Raw genomic sequence first — 22989 nt, 5'->3', positions numbered from 1 at the left:
CCCGCGAGCCACAACTACTGAGCCCGCGTGCCACAACTACTGAAGCCCGCACGTCTAGAGCCCGTGCTCCGCAACAAGAGAAGCCACCGCAATGAGGAGCCCGTGCACCGTAACCAAGAGTAGCCCCCGCTCGCCACAACTAGAGAAAGCCAGCTCACAGCAATGAAGACCCAACACAGCCAAAAATAAAGAAAAAATTTTAGAAATAAATAAATAAAAGGTGCTTATGGAATGCAAAGACCAGAAGGGCTGAGATCAAAGTCAGGGAGATCAACTACTGCAGTCTTCAAGCTAAGAGGGGTTAAGGGCTTGCCCTGTAGAAAGGAGAAGCAGGAAAGGCAGGAGAGTAATGGAAGGGGAGGAATTAACAGAGTGAATCACTGCTTGGATGTGGGGACAAGAGGAAGGGAGGACATGTGAACAATCCTGAGAGGCCAGTGTGAGGTTTACACCATTCAGCCAGAGAGGCAACACGGGATGGGGAGCAGGTTTGCTGGGGTGTGATGGTTCAGACATGCTGAGTTTGAATTACACGTTGGACCTCCAGGTAGAAGTGCCCCATAGACAGGTGCATGGACACATCAGAAGCACATGGGAATATCTCCTCTGTGGTCATGTACAAGTGCCGTTAAGGGGAAGCCATGTGAATGGATGAATTCACCTATGAGTCTGCAGTGTGTAAAGGTCAAGGGCCAAGGATGAGACCAGGGACAACTGTCCTTTAAGGGAAAGGCTTCTCTGGGCCTCAGTTTCCTCTCCTGTTAAGTGAGAGGGATGGGCTTCTGGGCTCTCTTAGGTGACTTTCACCTCCACAATGCCTCATTTCATGCCTTTTTATTTGGCTCCGGCTTTCACTCACAAACGGTTCTTTCTTCCTTCCACCTTTGTTATTTTTGGAAAAGACTGTTTGAAGCTTAAGCTCCTCTGAAGTGGCCCCTTGATCTTTCTGTCATAAGGACACACATACAAAGAGTACTGCAGGGAGACTTTGGAGCAGAAGAAAAGGCAAGCGAGAACCAGGGCCAATCTCAGTGCCAGGACGTGACCCTTCTCGTCCCTTCAAAGGAGCCACAATAGCATGTATTTCCCTCCCACTCCTCAGTTGTTCAGGGTAGGTGTTTTTGATACAAACCAGAAGAATAACACCAGCACCTTGTGTTAAATACTCCTGGCTTCCCTTTACTACTCTCCCTCCTGATACTGGAGGGAACTCTGCCACTACAGATTGGCCTCAGGTATTGGTACTTCATTACTCGCTAGTAGACTCTGAATTATTGGGACCGTAACATTTTCATGGGCCAAATCACCATTTATAATTTTACCTACTCTTCCACTTATCAATGTACCATATTTCCTATTTTTTCATATCCTGCCTGCATAAAGCACATGTAGATGTTCTCTGTGGAAAATACACCCAAATTCCTATTAAACTCAAGGTAAAGAGGGGGAAATTCAATTTATTTTTTGTATACTGCCCGTTTCTCATTAGCCTTGACTTCTTAAGCCCTTGGGTTATGGGCCAGTGCTTATTTTCATGGCTGCATTGCTAGATTTTATTACATTTGTACTGCGAGGCAAGATAGTCTCATTTTATATCTGGAGAAATAGATTTAGTGACCTGATGACAACAACTGGCCATGGATCAGTATATTTTCCTTATTATGTGAGTCCAGGGCCATATGTTTTTGGTTGTCTGGGCAGAGTATAAAATGTATTGCCTATCACATACAAATTCAACACTAGTGATCTATCGTCCTCTCTCTGGCACCACCCAATATCAGAAGATGACAACCCTCTGCATTTTCTAAAATTCTTGTAGGAAATCTGTAGGTCCAAAAGCATCATTCTTTTCTCTATGCCAAATTAGGTCAAGTGCCATTGAGGAAAAAATGTTTCATCTCACTTTTAAAAGTAAAAACATTGTTTTTAGGTATTAAAAATTAAGAATTCCAAGTGTAAAGTTAGAAATGAATGAAAATCATCCACTGGGCTTTCCCTGCATAAACTGTGATGAGGCATTAGGTTTCTAACCCCTGGAATAAAATAGTTTCCTCCTGCAAAGGCCCATTATATATCAGGAAAACAATAGAAGAGTTCTTTCTCCCTTGTTTTTTGTGGAGCTCTTCCCCAAATCCTCAATTGTCAACATGGTCTCCTAAGTGGACCACTCTCAGCGATCACCACCTGTGGTCAGGCTCTCAAGATTATAAATGAAATACAGAACCGTAAGGGAGTCTTGGTCCCACCTGGACCAAACTTCTGCAGGAAGCTCTTCTACATCCCAGGTATCCAGACAAATGAGGGCCTGGAGGTTTCTAGGGATACATGTTCTACATCCTCCAAATCCTCTCCACAGCATACTTATCCTACCTTACTAAGATGTTTTTCTTCTTTTGTCAGAGTCAATCCCCCTGTTGCTGTCATCTAAACCTGTTCCTTTCATCTCTGTCTTCTGTGGAGATAGAAAGTAGCTAGGTTGGAGCCTTGTAATAATATCTGCAGATACATGACCACTGCCTCTGAAGTACCATATGCCTCTGACTGCAAAGCACAGCACTTCTCCAGTTCCCCATCACGACAGGGAGTGAAGTTCTCCCAGTCATACTTCTGAAACCATCAGGGAGTGAATGGTTGGAGGCGTCACCATTTTCACTCAGGAAGAAAGGCAAATGACCACCTGGACCAAGGACGAGAGAACCAGCTAATTGTGCTCTACCACAATTCCAGGCCCTGCATGTCTCCCACTAAAAGCAGAGGCTGCTATGTAAGCTCTTATGTACAGTTTACGTACCTTCCCAATCACAAAGGTGCCAGAGTATGTCCCTCCCCAAATAAAAATCTCAAGAGTGGGTACATTCTGAGCCCAAGACCTGTCTTCATGACTCAAACCTATTATCCCCATCCCAGTCCATCTGCAGGAGAGGTGAACTCCATTAATTTTCCTGTCCTTTACTTCAGAACTCTTCCTATCTTCACTTTTCCTTTCATATCCCTTCCAGCCTAGAAGGAAAGCTATTCTTTTTCTTCTCAAAGTTCAACCCCTCTCCCTGGGCCCTCAACTTCTCCCTCACTTGCTACCTCTAAAGATTTTGTTCTACTCTCCTGTCCGCTTTACCGTCAATCTATCTTCCCAGTATTTCTTCCTCCTTCGTCTAAAATAATGGTAAAAGTCATCCTCACCTCCATCTCCTCCAAAAGAAGAAAAGCTTCTGATCTTGATTTTGACTTTTCTTATTGATTATTTTTCCTTTCATTAATTGCTTAACCCTTCAAAAATTAAGCCTACGAATTTATTTTCTCTACTCACTCTCTCTTTTACTACTTAACCCACTAACATCCAGTTTTTCCCCAAATGATATAGGGTGTGAGCAGAAGAGCACTAGCATAAGATTCTATGAACTTCTACCCGGGTCAAGAACCTCTCGAATACACAGCTTGGTCACAGCACGTGATGGCTGAATGAAAAAAGGCATGAACGCGGGAAAGGGATGGGACAGCAGAGGGTAAGCAAAACGAATGATCTTTATTGAATGACTGGTACTAATCCATGCCACGCACTGTGTTTAGCGTTAGAAATACTTGTCTTATGTGATCAGAGATAACTTTGGTTCTTAATTTAGTTCTGCTTTTAACCATCCACATGATACTGAACAAGTCAATGACCTTTTTCTGGAGCCTAGTTTCTTATCTATAAAACAAAGTGATTGGACCAAAGGATTTCTCATGCTCCTTGACACCCGAAAGATATGAAAGAAAAGCATTTGGTTGTATATGTTGGAGAACTTAGAGATGAAATAGTCCCGAGTTTCTAAGGCTTTCTTTTTTTCTCTCCCTCCCTCCATCCCTCTTTCCTTCCCTTCCTTTCATTTTTTTAAAATCTGATATGGAACCTTGTATCATATTTTTCTTCCTGTTTACCAAGCTTATTTATTGAGTAATAATATTTTTTTCTCTTTTTATTCAAAGACATAGATAACTGGGGTCATATGGCCCAGTTGCAAGAGCATAGGTTTTGAAAACAGGCAGTATGAATTTGAATCCTGCTTTGCCACTTACTAGCCCTATGACCCTGGACAAGTTACTTAACTGATATTAGTCTTAGATTCCCCACCTATAAAATGCAGCTAAGGCAGTAAAGGGCACCTGCAAAATCCCTGCCTCCGAGGATTTTTATGAGAGGTGGTAGAGATAAAAAGCCTGGTTCACAGAATGGTTGGCACAGGAGGCATGGAATGAGTTTCCCTGGTTTTCTCTTTATCTTTTTCTTCAATAGCAAGGGCAAAGTTTCTATCAGGTTCTTAACAAAGACTGCAAATACAAATACCTTGTAGGTACCCTTTACTCTCACTGGCTTCTAGATGGGCTGGTGTCTTTCACAGAAATGACTGACCTACTGGAATTCCCTCATTAAATGATGAAGTAACAGAGTTTGGTCACCTGCCCAAGTTCATGGCAATGTCACAATCAGCAACCAGGTTGTTTCACTCTCCATGTAGTTCTTATTCAAGGTCCTCACGATGCTCCTCGGGGGCGGGGGGAGGGGGGGTTCTCCACAGCTGATTTTATGTTCCTCAGGAATGGAATATTTTTTCACTCAATAATGATCTGACAAGAGACTTTTCTATTATTTTTGAGGTTGTCAGATTTCCTGGTCTTGCATAATAGCAGAGAAACCCTCCCCTTCCTCCGCACACATCTTCTCCTAGTGTTTTTCTTTCCTCCTTCTTGTCTCTCTAGTGGTATCTTCTCTGTAGTATCATGGATCATTCAACCAACCCCTTTCTCCACCTTTAGCTTTCTTTTCATGTCAACTAGTTTTAAACATAAATATAAATTTCAAGAAGGGAAAAAGCCTTAACCTTAAATACATATATGGTGGAAAAAGAATTATTGCAAAAATGTTCCTCTTAGCATTTAACTTGCAGACACTGGAATCCATCTAGATGCTCAGCATTAAAAAAGGGATGGATAAATGATGGTATGGGTATATGATGAAATACCATGTAATACTAAATACAATTAACCATCATATGTTTCAAAGGACATTTAATGATGTGGCAAATCACTTACAATATAAGGTCAAATAATGTTTTTAAACTTTTTAAATTGTGTAAAATATGAGCTCAGTTTTCCAAAAAGAATTTTATATGAGTAGAAAGTTGGCAAAACATGTGACTAATGTTTACAGTTCGTCCCTGGAGAGTGGGGGTATGGGAGATTCTACATTTCTTCTTTATATGTTCTGTGTGTTTCTTCTCATTTTTAGTATGATCGATAGTTTTTAATGAAAAGAAAATAATAGCTTGTATTTTGACACCAGAGATTGTTAGGTATGTTCTATGGCAACTAATGTGAATACTCTGGGTGTTTGGTTTGTAAAACTGCCAAAGCTATTTGCATGGGCACAGACTATTATAGCCAGAGAGAACTAGAAAATAGCGTCTATTCTCAAAATGTTTTCAACAGCAAAACTCTTTCTTCAAAAGAAACCTTTAAAGAGACGCTTACTATGTCAACAGAGATAAAAGAAGAATGGTTCTCATCCCAGCAGGGATAATGGGCTCAGAGTCCCATCATTCCCATCTTCCCACCCTCCTGATGGCAGCTGAAGCCTGTTAGTGAAAACCCCTAGGACTCTGGGAGACACCATTTGTAAAGATCCTGATTTGGTACAACCTCTCTGTGCTGCAAGTGAAGAATCAGACACCAAGAGGGGCAGTGACTTGCATGAAGTCATCAGGGTTCCTGACCAGGACAAAACAGAAGACACCAGTTTTCAGACTCCTAAGCTGGTTGCATGAGAGACTTGCCCAGAAGAGAAAAGCATCTTTCAGGGATGTTCTTGAGATACAAGACTAAAGAAACAGGACCTGGGATGCTGACCGTGAGGAGTCAGCCACCCTCAGCAGTGCGCTCAGCAAGCCGTATGTGGAATTCTGCCCATTCAGCAGGAGCCTGAATGGTATTTATTATTTCGAGGTGAGCATGGCCTCTTTTTCAACCTTCAGACCCTGTGAATCTCCTCTGATCCCCACCTCCATCCTCAGCCTGCCTAGGCTTACAAGAAATACTGCTAAATCCTTTCCCCTCATTGCAATGAATCCATGTCTCTGTGGTCTGCAGTCCTCAACCGTGTTTCAAACAGAGCCAGCTTTTGGATGGAAGCATAAAACCCCAAATCTTGCTGAAGCTGTTCAGAGAGCCCAAGATGCTAGTGGGAGTGGGGGAGTGTTAATCCCCACTTTCGAGGCCAGCTCCTACTCTGGTAATTACATTTTGCTTCAAAAAAGTGTCCCTGCCGCTGCTGGTAGATACAGTCTTCATTTTCACCTCTCCAAGCGAAGTTGGGAGTTAAGGTCTCTCTGAGGGTGGCTTGCTGACCCTGGAGGTGGCTTTGTTCAGGGCACGGCTGCATTTCAGCACTGGCCGAGCTAGGCCCTCAGTCCTGGGGTTTGCTGAGCTGTTTGCAAAGAGCTTTGCTTAAAGAAGTTATATACCTGTAAGGTATTATTATCACCTCAACTTTTTCAATCTTCAACTCCAATCATAGTGATGAGGAACCAACCTCATGTGCCTCATTCAGAGTTTCAGTTTAGTACAAGCCTAAAGGCTTGGGTTTTGAAAATATATCTGAACACCTCAGATGTGACAGAATTGAACTGGAAATCTGCTTAAGCACCTAAAGAGAATGGAAGGCTTCCTACTGCTACCCACGGAGATGCTGGCCTGCCTCTGCTTCTGCCACCACAGAGAAGCCAAGACAAAGTTCCACTGCCAGAGTTGAATAATATTCACTCCTAAGTGTCCAGCCAAGCTTTTTGGTGCTCCCCATCTCATAAGGGGCAAAACAGAGGCAGTTTTCTTGGGCTTGGGAATCAGGCCGATAAGCCAAAGACATAGAGAAGTTGCAACAGCTGTGACATTCGCCACATGCCTGATTAGACACTTCACTGAATGTAGCTAGTGTCACCATCAGTAAAATCAAAAAGGCAGACAGGACATTCACAAGGGAAAAATACATGTGTTTTGGAGTTAAGAACAAACCAAGAGGTGCTACTTTAATTTTTCTGAAAAATCCTACACTCTGTTGATATTACCTATTTTAAAAAATATTTTAAACATTTCTCGTTTAAAATGTAGCATGCTCATTCTAAGACGTCAAACAACTGAGAAGCTTTTGAAGCGAAACTTCTGCCTGTCTGCCTTGCAATCCCACTCCCGGAAGTAACTAATATTAAAGTTCAAAATATATCTTTGCACACCATTCTCCAAGCTCACGTAACTATATACAAGCACATGTGGAGTATTTCTTCCCTCCCGCCTTCTTCCTTCTCTTCCTCCTTCCTTCCTTCCTCAACAAAACAGGGTAATCAAAACATCAAAATTCTTCCATTAAGGTTTAGAAACCAGCAATACTCATGGGATATGAACTGCTTTGTCTGGCCCAGAGTCAGAACGGGCCAAATTACTACATGTTGTCTCTTCTCTCTCCCCCCACCACACACCCCTCCCGTCTACAGGAGGGACAATGGGCAGTGAGCCAGCAAGAGAGGACGGTGATTTTTCTTGGTTTACGTAACCAGCACAGCCAGTCCTTCTCAAAAGCAGAGAAGGTGACCCAGGAGCCCCTGCCTAATCTCATCAATGCGGAGGCATGGAGCTCCCAGATCTCTGTACTTTGTTTGATGTCAAGAGTCTTCCTGCTCAGAAACAGAGACACAGATGTAGAGAACAAACGTATGGACACCAAGGGGGGGAAGTGGTGGTGGGGGGGTGGCGGTGGGATGAATTGGGAGATTGGGATTGACATGTATACACTGATGTGTATTAAATGGATGACTAATAAGAACCTGCTGTATAAATAAATTAAATAAAATAAAATTCAAAAAAAAAAAAAAAGAGTCTTCCTGCTCAGTGGGGAAGCTCACACCACCCGGGGATCCTTGATGGCTCCATGAGAGTTTCTGGATTGCTTCTGAATGGGATCAGATTTGACCCTTCCAATAACAAAAGCTCCTATGGAGGGCAGTTAAAGCCATCTGTATCATTTAGTTAATGTATTAATTAATCTTGTTCCATAGCTATGCCTGGAAGGAGAGAGACAGATTCAGAGAAAGAGGCACCGGAAGAGGGATACTATACGCTGAAAATGTTTGAGGCAAATAAGATCAATGAATACAAGTACTCCTCAATTTCCAGAGTCCAGTTCACAGAACGGTAGAAGCCTTACCTGATACCCCACAGGATACATATACTTACTCACACCACCCTCTCTCACACGCACTCATAACTCACACAGAGACACATGCAGAAAGAGTTGTATCCTTATTCTCACTCGCCCTCCCTGCACACCCAGCCCAAGCCCGGCTCTCCACCTGCAGATCACACTCTCCCCAGTACTGGCTGAGGTTCTTCCACAATCCTACAAACTCCATCAAAACTGACCCTTAGCAAAGAGCTGGCAATCAGACACTGAAACAGAAATTAGAAGTCACTGAAAACAGTCACCTTTCCCAGGGTATTATCAGTCAGTGGCTGAGTGAAGCTCTTATTTTGTTTAATAAAAATAGGGCATCCTCTTCACTTCTGACACCAAAAGCACTAGTGGCCCACGTATTAGTTTAGCCCTGCTCACATGAGCATAAATGTACACACTTGCGAAACACACCACACACACACACTCCTCAATCACCACCATCATCACCGCAATACAAACAACACAACTCAATACAATATGATACAACACAACATATGGTGTTGGTATTCTTATCATTCTTTTTAGACTGTGAGCTTCCTAAAGGACAAAGATCCCTGAGACAGTCTAATGTTTGCAGTCCCTTGGTAGAATGTCTAATAGGTAAACCAGCAGGGTGGCTTGACAGATAATTAGCATCATGATGGAATCCTAAAACTAGAAGAGATTACAAAAGTCATCTAGATCCTATATCCATTTAAATGGTCATCCAGCTTGTGCCAACAAAGCTCAACCAACCTTCCACCTTTGAATAAAGACCACCCATCCACAGGGAGCTCAGTTGAAATGCTCTCTACTTTGAGTCAAAACATCTCCTTCTCTGAAGCCTCAACCCATCAATCCCTTGTATTCATTAGTCTTTTCCCACATCTACATGAAAGACCTTCAGATATTTGAAGTCTGCTCCCATGGTTCCCAGATCTTTTTCTGATGAAGCATAATAGTTCATTCAATTGTTCCTTATCCTTTCAACATGTCTTGGGACGCCTTTACCATCCTTTTTACATGCCTTTGTTTTCAAGAGTGGGTGGAGAGAGGGGCTAAATTCAAATGTTAATAAGGAGGATGTGGGTAAAATACATGTATGAGTCTGGCCCTGCTTGTGGTAATGAAGGAGTGATAGGGCTGGTGGTAACGGAAGAGGCCCATCTTACCAAAATGCCTTCAAATGAGAACACAGACGTCGTGAAAGCCAAATATAATATGTATTTGGGCTAGATTCACCCACTGAACTAGATATTTCCTGAATCACAACGACCAGAACTGACCTCAAAAGTCTGGGTGTCATTTAACCAGCTCAAAAAAAAAATAAAAAATTATGTTAATATCCCACTGGAGTAACTATACTTCTGTTAATGCTGCAAACATTACATTAACCTTTTAGGATGTGACCTTCTGCTGACTCACAACAGGCTCTCTGTGAACTAAAGCCTGGAATTATTTTATAGGGCTGTTATTAATTGTTTTTCTTGAATGCAGTTTTAAGACTCTGTTTATTCCTACTAAATTTTACCCTTTCAGATTCAGCCCATCTTTCCAATCTGTCAAGATTCTTCTGAGTATAGACTTTGCCATTTTTGCCATCCAATGAAAATATTCCCCTTGCTAGTTTCATGTAACCTATCATTATCATAAGCATTTTTACTGATATAATTCACATACCATAAAATCCACCCTTTTATATTGTACAATCAGTGATTTTTAATATTTGCAGTTATACAACCATCACTACTACCTAATTCCAGAAAATTTTCATCAGACTAAAAAGAAACTCTATTCCCATTAGCAGTCCCCATCCCTCCATCCTCTGGCAACCAGGAATTTCTGTCTCTATGTAGTTGCCTGTTATGGACATCTCATATAAATGGATTCATATAATATATGGTCTTTTGTGTCTGGTTTCCTTCACTTAGAATAATGTTTTTTAAGATGCATCCATGTTGTAGCATTTATCAGCACTTTATTTCTACGGCCAAATACTAGTATACTGTATGGATTCAGCACATTTTGTTTATTCATTCTTAACATACACTTGGATTGTTTCCATTTTTGAACGCTATAAATAATGCTGCTATGAACATACGTGTGTAAGTTTTTTTGTGGACAGATGTTTTCAATTCTCTTGAGTATATACCTAAAAGTGGAATGGCTGGGTCATATGGTAACTCTATGTTCAGCTCTTTTGAAGAAATGTCAAATCATTTTCCACATCAGCTGAACAATTTTACATTCCCATCAGCAGTGTATGAGGGTTCTGATCTCTCCACATCCTTGTCAACACTTATTATTGTTTGTTTTTGATTATATCTATCATAGTGGCTATGAAGTGGTATTTCACTGTGGTTTTTATTTGTAGCTCCCTAAAGACTAATGCTACTGAGCATTAGCCCATTTCATGGGCTTTTTGACCATCTGGATATCTTTGGAGAATGTTTATTCAAATCTTAGCCCAATTTTTAGTTGGATCATTAGTCTTTTTATTGTTGAGTTGTAGGAGTGCTTTATATATTTTAGATACATGATTTTTTAAAGTATTTTGGATATTTTATCATACATGATTTGCAAATATTTACTCTTACTCTGTGGGTTGTATTTTCAATTTCCTGATGTCGTTCTTTGAAACACAAAAGTTTCAAATTTTGATGAAGCCCAATTTATCTAATTTTTTCCTTTGTTGCTTCTGCTTTCAGTGCCACAGTTAAGACACATTGCCTAATCTAAGATCACAAAGACTTACACCTATGTTTTCTTCTAAGGGTTTTACAGTCTTAGCTCTTACATTTATATATTAAATCCACTTTGAGTTATTTTTTGCATATGGTGTGAGGTAAGGGTTCAACATAATTCTTTTGCATGGATACACATTTTTGTAGTTGTACCAGCACCATTTTCCCCATTGACTGTCTTGGCACCCTTGTCAAAAATGAATTTCCGGGGCTTCCCTGGTGGTGCAGTGGTTGAGAATCTGCCTGCTAATGCAGGGGACACGGGTTCGAACCCTGGTCTGGGAGGATCCCACATGCCGCGGAGCCACTAGGCCCGTGAGCCACAACTACTGAGCCTGCGCGTCTGGGGCCTGTGCTCCGCAACAAGAGAGGCCGCGATAGTGAGAGGCCCGCGCACTGCGATGAAGGGTAGCCCCCGCTTGCCACAACTAGAGAAAGCCCTTGCACAGAAACAAAGACCCAACACAGCAAGAATAAATTAATTAATTAATAAACTCCTACCCCCAACATCTAAAAAAAAAAAAAATGAATTGCCTACAAATATAAGGGTTTATTTCTGTACTCTCAATTCCATTCCATTTTTATATGTCTAGCCTTATGCCAGTAGTGCACTGTCTTTATTACTGTGGCTTTGTAGGGCAAACATGTTTTTGAATGTTACAGAAATCAATTATAGAAATGTTGAACAAGACAGGACTGAGGAAAGAGCCCTGCGGCACTAGAATATAAGTTCCATGAAGGCAGGAGCTTTGTCTCCTTTGGTCACTAGTACATTCTCAGTACCTAGAAAAGGGTCTGACACATGGTAAAGCTCTGACTAAATATCTGTTGACACTGAATGAATGACTGAATAAAAAATATGATTAGAATCCACTATCAAATTACAACCACATATGAATCTACTTACTTGGACCAGCATCTGCCTTCTCCTTCCATCAAGTCTGGAAAGCTCATGTGGAAGACCTTGCCAAATACTTTGCTGAAGTCTAAAGGGCACTTATTTTAACACTCAGTGTCAGAATACCGTATATGACATCCATCAACTTAGAGTTACCAGAAGAACAGTGACTTAGACCATTCCTGGCACAGGCAGGACACCACCTGATAACTTAAGAAGGAAATCCTCTCTTACCTATTCTTTTAAAACAGTTATTACCAACTTAGAAGAATTGCAAAATCCTATGGCAATCACATTCATATCATTTAATAACCCCTGTCTGGTAAGTTAATACTTTGAGATGTCCCATTTGCCCTTTTCGGAAGAGCAAGCCCAGGAAGCAACAATGAAAAACAAGCAAAAAGAGACCCTGCACACACCCGCAACACTGGCTCTGCCAGAGCTCTCCCTGCTTCTGAACAGGACCTAGATGATTGAAAGATGACAGCATGGGGAGATTTCGTCAAAAAGTGAAAGAAACATCAACAAAGAAAAGGAGCGATTTCAACTTTTCCCATAGATTAACGACTAACACTTTTATTTTTTAAAGTTCCATTTTTTTCTTAATTGTATGTGAAAGCTGACTTTTCAGCTGTGTGTTTGTATATAGGACTGTTAGGTCTCTGAATTTCATTGAAGGTTTTTATTCTGGGGTTTATGTTTTGGGTACAGATGTGCAAACAAATACTGATACTGACATCAGCTCCCAAGAGAGCCTGCCTTGTAGAAATATCCTTGCCTGAAATCTCACGAACTTTCAGGCTTCAGCCTTATGTACTAACGCTGCCTCCTTGCTAAAAAAAAATCATCACAATTTTCAGTTGAGATCACTACACAAATTACCTCACTTAATCTTCTCAGCTGAAAGAGATATTGTTCTCTGCTCTACAGATGAGAACAGCAAGGCTGAGAGAAGTTAAGAAAATGATCAATTCGTCATCAGAGGAGCCAAGACTCAAACCCAGGTCAGTCTGACACCAAACTGCATGTTCTTAGCCACTGTATATCCTGCCTCTCAAATGAATATAATGCACTATAAATGCACACAGGTGGTTTTAAATGAAGACAGGCTGCCTGAGCACATGATTGTCTTCTGAGTAAAATCCAACTGCCCTTCCTCCTCTAGATCCTTGCCCTGGACTTTGCCAATTCAAATGCCCATAATCTCAAGCCCACTGCCTTCTCTTTTTATCCTTCTCACATTCTCAATATGTATTTTCATTCTCAATGTTTGCTTGCGGGGGCGGGGGGCACAATTCACATGAAATCTACCTTCTTAACAAATTTTTAAGTGTACAGTACAGTACTGTTAACTATATACACACTGTTGCACAACAGAGCTCTAAAATTTTTTCATCTTGTATTACTGAAACTCTGTACCCATGGAAAAGCATCTTCCCATTTCTCCCTCCCTCTGGTCCCTGGCATCCACCATTCTACTTTCTGTTTCTCTGAGTTTTACTACTTTGGATACCTCATGTAAGTGGAACTATGTACTATTATTTGTCCTTCAGTGATGGATTATCTTCATTTATTCATCAATGGACATTTAGATTGTCCCATATCTTTGTTATTGTTAATAATGCTGCAATGAACATGGAAATGCAAATATCTCTTCAAGACCCTGTTTTCAATTATTTTAGATAAATACTCAGAAGTGGGATTGCTGGATTATTTTATATAGTAGTTCTACTTTTAAATTTTTGAGGAAACTTCATAATGTTTTCCACAGTGGCTGTACCATTTTACATTCCCACAGTGTACAAAAGTTTGAATTTCTCCACAGCATTACCAATGCTCACTATTTCCTATTTTTTGTGTTTTTTTTTTATGATAGCTATCTTAATAGGTGTGAAGTGATAGCTCATGATCTGCACTTCTCTGATGATTAATTATGTTGAGCATCTTTCATAAACTTGTTGACCATTTGTGTGTCTTGGAGAAGTGTCTATTCAAGTTCTTAGCACATTTTTTTGTTTGTTTGTTTGTTTGGTTGGTTTTTTTTTTGCGGTATGTGGGCCTCTCGCTGTTGTGGCCTCTCCCATTGCGGAGCACAGGCTCCGGACGCGCAGGCCCAACGGCCACGGCCCACGGGCCCAGCCGCTCCGCAGCATGCGGAATCCTCCCGGACTGGGGCACGAACCCACGTCCCCTGCATCGGCAGGCGGACTCCCAACCACTGCGCCACCAGGGAAGCCCTTAGCACATTTTTAAATGAAGTTATTTGGTTTTATCATTGGAGTTCCTTAATATATTGGCTATTAACCTCTTATCATAATATGGTTTGCAAATATTTTTTCCCATTCCATAGGTTGCCTTTTCACTCTGTTGATTGTTTTCTTTGCTGTACAGAAGCTTTTCAGTTTGAGGGACTTCTCTGGTGGTCCAGTGGTTAAGAATCTGCCTTCCAAGGCAGGGGACATAGGTTTGATCCCTGGTCGGGGAACAAAGATACCACATGCTGCAGGGCAAATAAGTCTGTGTGCCGCAACTACTGAGCCCACACACCTCAACTAGAGAGAAGCCCATGCACCACAACTAGAGAGAAGCCTGCGTACTGTAACAAAGAGCCCATGCACCACAACGAAAGATCCCGCATGCCGCAACCAAGACCTGATGTAGCCAAAAATAAATAAACATTTTTTTTTTAAAGAAGCTCTTCAGTTTGATGTAGTCCCACTTGTCCATTTTCAGGTCTTATGCTTAAGTATTTAATCCATTCTGAGTTGATTTTTAACATAAGGGTCCAACTTCATTCTTCTGTACATGGATATCCAGGTTTCCCAACACCATTTATTAAAGAAATTATTCTTTCCCTATTGTGTTGTCTTGGCAATCTTGCTAAAGATAATTTGACAGGGTGTGCTTGGATCTAGTTCTAGACTCTCTATTCTGTTCCATTGGTCTATATGTCTACCATTGTGCCAATATCATACTGTTTCGATTAGCACAGCTTCATATTATGTTTTGAAGTCTAAATGGAAACACATCCCTGTGCATGGATTGAAAGACTTAATATTGTTAAAATGTCCATACTATCTAAAGTAATCTACAGATTCAATCCAATGCCTATTAAAAATTCCAATGGCATATTTTGCAGAAATAGGAAAAAAATCCTAAAATTCATGTGGAATCACAAGGATCCTGATAGCCAAAATGATCTTGTGAAATAAGAACAAAGCTCAATAAGTGTTTTTACTCTTGCTGCTTCTTGCAGATCAACCCACTAACAAGACCACAGCAGTAATTTTTGCACGTCTATGACACACTCTCTCTTTAACACTAGCTTTGAGAGAAAACTTGGATGTCATTCAGATGCACGAATCTCAGATACCCAAAGCCTGCTCAAGCACCTCAAGTCCAATATAGCTAACTTCTAAAAGTAAACCCAGTTTAGAACAACTCATGCAGAGATCTTAACAGTTCCCTCATTCGTCCCCAGTCTTGACAAAACTCCTATCATTTTTGCTCATCAGTATCAGTTCTCCAATCATCACCACCACTGGGAAAATGCCGTGATATTTTCAAAGAAAGTCCCATAACTATTTTTTTTTTCCCAACTGCCAAACACCTCCACCTTATTTCATAAGGAAATGTCTCCACATAGGTTCACCCGTAACAACTGCAGCTCCAACGAACACAGTCCTTGGGGTTAGAACATGGTTTAAATCCTAATCTCATCATCTATCAGCCATGTGTCTCTACACAACTCACTTAATAAATCTAAGCCTCAATTTCCCCACCTAAAACTGGCTATAGTAATGATACCTCTATCAAAGATTTGTCATAAAGATGAAATAATACAGTGCCTGGCACTTAGCAAAGCCTGCATAATAATCATTATTATTAATATTATTTTGGTTTCATTTTCCTTTAATTTTTTTAAAAAGCCCCTAAATTTTGTGGCCTCCAGGAAGCATCAGAGAAACGAAGTGCCACTTCTGTACACTTTGTAAGGCAAGACCTAGATGCGCACGCCGCGGGGAACGCCCCCAGTTGCTCTGACCGCGCAGCACTCTGGCCTCCGGGAGACCACGATGACCACTCGGACCGGGCCCACAGTGGGTCTTGGGACTGGCTTTAAGGCGTTTGTCTCCCACTGCTCGGCCGGCAACGCCGAGCCAACTCAAGAAAACCAGGCACACCTGGCACCGCCCAAGGGGCCCAGTGCTGGCCGCCCAGAGGTCTGGGCCCTGGGGCAGCGGCTGGAGTAGGTGTGCAGGAACTCCCTGCCAGCCACACCCAGGCTTTGGAGCGGCATTTCGGCTGGGGGCCGCCCTCACCCAGCCTTCCCCTTTGGCCTGGGGAGGCCCAGGGCGGGCTCACCTCTGGCAGCAACGTCCCACAGCAACCCCTGGAGAACACGGCCCCCGGATGGAGGGAGAGAAGCTGCACTTTATGGCACTAACGGGGCCGGCAGCTGCACTACTTACTCAACGGACACTGGCAGAGACGCAAGGCAGAGCGGCCGCTGGCGTTTTCTTTTCTCCTTGTTTTAAATAGCTAATGCTCTTGGAAGGGCGGACTAGGCACAGGTGTAAGGAATCTCGTCCAAAGTCTCATGTAAAGAAAGTGATCCCACGTGTGGAGGGCAGCTCTGCCGACCCGGCAGTCTGCGTCCGGCTGCGGTCACGTGGCCATGGCCAAGTTGGCCCCGAGGGGTTGCAGCGGGAGGATTCAGGGGCCACCGCTCCAGGGTCACTAGCGTGGCTCCAGCGATTTTCTCTTTCTCCTCTGAAGCAAACAGCAGCACTTGGTGTCGTCAGCCACCTCCACGTCTGCAGGGGCTGTGATGGGGACACTGAAGTGACCAGCGGTGGTGTCATCGGCATTCAGCTCCCCGTGGATGGAGTTCAGTGCCTGGGTTTTGCTGTGTAGCAAGGCTTTGTCCCGAGCCTGAGGCTGCGAGGGCAGGTTGGGGTGGACCGTGCATTGGCGTGGGCCGGGGCTTCCTGGCCCAGTCGGACTGGTAACCAAACACAAAGCGGCTGCGGTCAGAGGTAGTGAAGAACTTGTGCAGGTAGTCAGAGTTCAGCTTCTCGAAGAAGTCCAGGCGCCGCCCGTAGCCCAGGTACGTGGCCATCTCCGGGAACCTCTCGGGGAGGCTCTCGATAGGCGTGGCCCGCTTGGTGTCCCGGATCTTCCGGTAGCGCTCCGTGAGCGTCTGGGCCTTGAGCCTCTACCCGCGCAGGCTGTCGCACAGGAAGCACAGAAGCGTGTAGCCCAGCGCCTCCAGGTCATCACAACGGCTCTGGTCCTTACCCAGGTGAGTGTTGATGCTTATGTAGCACATCGTGCTCACGGTACGGGAAGTACGGGATGTGCTTCTTGGTCTCGGGGTTGATGGACTCCTTGGCTAGGCCGGAGTCAGTCGATGATGTTGATGGCGTGCCCGGCAGCCCAGCCAGGAAGTTCTCGGGCTTCACGTCCCGGTAGGTGAGGCCCTTGCTGTGCATGTACTTCATGCGCCTGACCAGCTGGATTGCGATCATGAGCACCATTTTGAGCGTCAACGTGTGGTTCCAGGAGTGGAACAGGTCCTCCAGGCCAGACCCGAGCAGCTCCAGCACCGTGGCGTTGTAGTACTTCCCTCACGGGCGGAAGTAGTAGAGCTGGCGCACGCCCTCTGCGGCTCTGAGCTGCGCTTATAAGCTGTACTCCAGGTGCAGCTGTGGCGCCTGGGACTTGATGAGCTCCAACTGGATATAGTTAAGTATTGATTTGTATAGCGATTCTTTTCTAGCCAGAGCTCCCCAAAGTTGCTAACTGGCTGTCTACTCTCCCCAAATCTCTTAAATGACCCTGTCTGTGATTTAGGTTCCAAGAGGTCGTGAAGTGAACCGAGATCACCTTCTATTAATGTTAAATGAGCCTGTAAGTGAATGTTGGGCAGCAAATCAAAACCACTGTTAGCAGCTACTCTGAGGAAGTTCCTCTCTTAAAGGGCCAGCTGCCCTTTCATAAAAGACCACTTTTTTCTATGAATAATACATATAATAGTAGGGAAGAAAACGTTTCCATTAAGCAATATCAATTCGCAACACAGTGGCTATAATCTCTTATGCCTCCATAATTAAAAATTAAACACAAAGTATTATGTTAAAAAACTCCAAAGCTGATTTTTATGTACTCTTTTTCTCCAAAAACATCATTCTTACCAGCCTTTCAATATAATTATATTCCAGGGCAAAACATGCAGGTAGAAAAGAATAAATGAACATATAATCTTCCTTTAAAGTCCTAGCTTAGATTTTATTATGTGTACAGGCTGTTCAAAAAAAAAAAAAATCAGGTCTGAAATTTTCCACAATCAACATATAGTATATTCCATTATTTTGTTATTTTAAAAGGGAAAGTCATGTAAAATATCAGATCTGTTGTATTTTTAGACACAAGAGACTTTCATGGACTGTGCAGGCTTTCACTGACTGTGTGAGTTTCTGTTAACCTATTTCTAGGTCTTAAGTCCCTGACAAATAGCTGGTGATTAATGTATATTTTTCTAAATAAATAAATACTAATATTAAAAATAAAAACTAAGAAGATATTTGAGGTTGGGACAATTCAATGTTTTGCCAATATTATTGCCCAGTGGATTTCCCCCTCTTCTTCTCCACTTTCCTCTTTACTAAATAAAGAGTAATTTCAAGGAAACTATAACTGGGAAGTAGGAGGATTCTTACTGCTGTCCTTAATTCACTTAGGACAAGCATGCTCATCTTATTTAAGAAAGTCCATGTGAAAGTCATTGAACTCAGAAAAGCATGGGCATCTATCTTCTTAAACTATGAAAGTAAAAATAATGATAATATATTTAATTACAAGAAAAAATTTCGTTGTATGCATTTCGATCAACATACCCAAATTGATTAAAATTCAAATCACAGGATTTCTAAAGCTGGAAAGATTCTTACATGTCTTGGAATCTAACCCTTCCTTTTTAAAATTGTGGAAGCTGAGGTCGAAGAAGTTAAGTGATTGTCCCAAAGATACAGAACTAGTAAATGGCAGACAGACTTGTTCCCAGGTACCTAATTCCAATTTCAACACATGTTCCATTTCACTTCACTCTACGATAAACCCCTTAGTGTTTTACAGACCGATAATAAAAATTAGTTAATAAAGATGATGATGGTAATGAAATTTCACTGTGCTGGAAACAGGGAAATGAGGTCAGTTAGCTGGCATTTGGTGATGCTTTTGTTAAGGCAGAACATCTATTATTTTCCATCTCCCTCTGCATTTAAAAAAAATCTATGTACTTTGTTAAAAAAAAAAGCCTTAGGCAACTAAGTTTCATTCACTAAAACATTTAAGACAACTGACAGCTCCTAGTAATACACTTCCAGAACAGAACAAGCAGGATAAAGATAACTTAGCAACTGCATACACATAGAATTTTTCTACTGATACCCTAATCCCCTGCTGGCCAATTTTTAAAAGTAGACTTTCATTGTTCCATAAAAATGAACAAGCTGAAGCTTTCACATCTGGAGAAAGGTTGGTACCAGCATGGAAAATGTTTTGCCTTCAGGAGTCCAGGATGAGAAAAAACCATTATTACTCCTAGGTAAGGACAACTAACTATGTGATAGAAATGAGTATTGAAATTCCATTTGTGAGTAGCACATAAACTACAGCCTTAGCAGATGATTCCATTTCTAAGTATAAGATGATTACTGATGCAAGGTTGGTCTTGTTACCACTAATATGACTTTGTCTTTTAAAACAAAAACCCAGCTTTGGAGAACTATTTGACAGCAGCTATGAAAGCTAGGCACTTGCATCCACTATACACTGGAAATTCCACTCATCGGTATGTACCTGACTAAAATGCATTTATATATGAGTCAAAAGACATGCACAAGAATGTTCATAGCAGCCCTATTCAAAATAGCCCCAAACTGGAAGCTACTCAAATGGCCATCAAAAATAGGATGGATAAACACATTGTGATATAATCACACAATGGAATACCACTTTGCAGTGATAGGGGGTAAACTACAGCTACTGTCAGTAACACGAACAAATTTTTACAAAAACATATTGTAGATTAAAAGAAGCCACCTATGGGAAAAGTTTGCACTGTATGATTCTGTTATATAAAATTTAAAAGTGATCCTATTAATCTATGGTGTTACAAATCCAGTTAATGCTTCCCCTTGGCGGGGAGGTGGTGACTGAAATGGGCACAAGGAGGATTTGGGGGAGGGTGCTAACTCTGTTTTCTTTGGTGATCAGGGTCCTGGTTATACAGGGTTGCTATCTTTGTTTAAATGCATTGACCTATACGCTTATGATTTGTAAGTTAATATGAGTTTATGTATATGTCATTTAAAAAGTCTGAAACCCTAAACATTTTCCTATAAAAACATGATAGGGTGGGCTTCCCTGGTAGTACAGTGGTTGAGAGTCCGCCTGCCGATGCAGGGGACACGGGTCCGTGCCCCGGTCCGGGAAGATCCCACGTGCCACGGAGCGGCTGGGCCCGTGAGCCATGGCCGCTGAGCCTGCACGTCCGGAGCCTGTGCCCCACAATGGGAGAGGCCACAACAGTGAGAGGCCCGCGTACCGCAAAAAAAAAAAAAAAAAAAAAAAAGAACCAGCTTATATCTGCAGAGAGAAGCACTGTTTAAGTGCTAAGTGACCCCCAATACAGGGAGCCTTGAACAATGCAGATTGGTGTCGGTCTTGCACAGATCACACATGTTCTCACCTCCCAACAGAGAAGGTTGGAGAGTGACCCCCTAGCTCATAATGAGACACAAAAGCAAATGGATGATGCGGAGATATATCTGGGGACTAAATGAAGAAATCAGAAAAAAAATTGGAGTGAAATTTGCCAGGCTAAAAGTGACCTACAGTAGCCCTGCCCTTGCATACAAAATCACAGGATGGACATTTGTCCTCTGCATGCTCTCTGGCAGGGTTGGCTGGACTGGGCACTGGGAGAGTTGACTGAACCCACACCAGAGACAGCAGCCACAGAGACTCAATTAAAACTGATCTAACATGAGAACAGAGAAGAGGATACACTGAGCTACAGAGATGGAGCAGCAGGTACTCAATGGGTATGCAAAAGTAGTAAAGCAATAGATAAATCAGACTTAATAGCTGGCTCCTGATCAGGTGACTCTCCTCCAGGGCTTCCACCTGGTGGCAAGCATAGGTGAATACTAAGAACAAGCTCCCAGGCTCTGACTTAGGTCATTTTACATGTTTATCACACAGTCCTCTCACCAGCCGCTGAAAAGTAGGTATTATCATTTTTCAAGAAATGAGGGTCAAAGTGACAAAGTAACTCACATTAAGACAGTGCCACCATCACTAAAATATAGGTCTGGCTGAGACAGGAGCCCTTGCTCATTAAACTGGGTCCTCCATCTCTCATCACAGTTATTCACTGTGTATACTAGCTCTGAGCAGATCCCCAGGCCGACTCAGTAGGAAATCCAAACCATGGTACCTGGCTTTGTAGTTAAAGGGTATGGCCTGTAGTACAGTAACTGATCCAATAAGCATTTGAAGAGGCCCTGCTATGGGCCAGGTTTGTGCTAGATGAGAATAATGCAGAAAAAAGAAGACCCACTGGGCTTCCCTGGTGGCGCAGTGGTTGAGAGTCCGCCTGCCGATGCAGGGGACACGGATTCATGCCCCGGTCCGGGAGGATCCCACGTGCCGTGGAGCGGCTGGGCCCGTGAGCCATGGCCACCGAGCCTACGCGTCCGGGGCCTGTGCTCCATAACGGGAGAGGCCGCAACAGTGAGAGGCCCGCGTACCGCAAAAAAAAAAAAAAAAAAAAAAAAGAAGACTCACTCCTTCACCTTGGCAACTTCCATTGGCATCCAACAAGCATGGTGCAGCAGCCATTCTGGGCAAGTTCTCCAGCACAGACTTCAGCCACAGTTGGTGAGATGCGTAAGCAATCACAGAGGTTATGGCCCCCTTGAAAGCCATTCTCAAGGAGGCCTCAGCAAACAGAGGATATTCTTTAGTCTCAGTTTTGACAGTTCTTTATTAATCTCCTGAGGATTATGGCTAAAAACTGTTGCATGTTCTTTTACTTTTAATTACAGTCCTATAGAAGGTTTGATTTTATTTAAAAAAAAAACTAGTAAAATTATTGCAGAAGAAAAAAGTTCTTAATAATTTATTCATAATGTTGTTAAGACAAAGTCATGTTTTATTGGGCTCTGCGTGTTTACGTTGTGATGCAGAAGTCAGTAAGAGGGAGCTTTAGTAATATATAATATCTATGAATATTCTCCATGCATGTTCACCAAACAATGTCTCAGCATCACTAAAGGATTTCAATAATTAAAAGGTATGATTTTCCCCGGTTTAACTATTTCCTACTAAAAGGGTGCCACAGACGCTTATACTGACAGCCTCTCATTCCCAGCAAAAGCAACTGCACTTTATGGGGAGAGAGATAGAGTGGAATGAATGTTAGTCCAGGAAGGGGCTCTTGTCTCCATGCTGATGCTAACTGCACATGACCTTGAGGTCTAGGCCCTTCCCTCTTCATCTGTACGATGAAAAGATTTAGATGAGGCAATGCCCACGCCTTCCCCAGCTTTCCAACTGTGAAATAGCACTCCCCTGGGCCTTATCTTTATCCCTTCTTGATCACCACTACCTTTTGTCAGGTGTCATTTTGAAATGAGTTTCTTGTTTCCCAAATGGGCATTGCTCTTTGACTACTTAGCCTGGCTCACAGAGTTAATAGGCAGAATGGAGGCCCACTGGCTATGGAGACAAGTGATGGTTCCCTCTCCAACTTGCTGTTTGCCCTTGATCAGGGAGTCACTTAGGAATTCCAGGGCCATCATTTCCTCACTGATGGGGGATTATGTGACAATATTTAGCTACCACGAAGGAGTGAGAGAGGATTAAATAATATGCTTGTATGGGACTTAGCCAATACTTGATGTTACACTGGATACTTGGTAATAATTACCTTTTGAGTCTCATAGAACTCACCTGAAATACCTTCCTGATTCAAGGCCTAAATGGTTCCATAAGAGGGTTTAGTTCCTTTTCATTCCCTAAAAGAACTGTGCCACAGAGTG

At 42.4% G+C, this 22989-nt stretch overlaps 1 protein-coding gene and 1 pseudogene across 2 annotated transcripts in view; both read right to left on the bottom strand.

Moving 5' to 3' along the window:
* The window catches only part of ASTN1 (astrotactin 1), a 335381-nt gene that overhangs the window by 227920 nt on the left and 84472 nt on the right, over positions 1–22989 (bottom strand). The gene's annotated exons all lie outside the window — the stretch shown is intronic.
* On the bottom strand, positions 16619–21874 carry LOC132483954 (casein kinase I-like; annotated as a pseudogene).

Source organism: Mesoplodon densirostris, chromosome 2, assembly GCF_025265405.1.
Source record: "Mesoplodon densirostris isolate mMesDen1 chromosome 2, mMesDen1 primary haplotype, whole genome shotgun sequence".
NCBI classification, from domain to species: Eukaryota; Metazoa; Chordata; class Mammalia; order Artiodactyla; family Ziphiidae; genus Mesoplodon; species Mesoplodon densirostris.
This window is presented reverse-complemented; position numbering and strand designations above follow the sequence as displayed.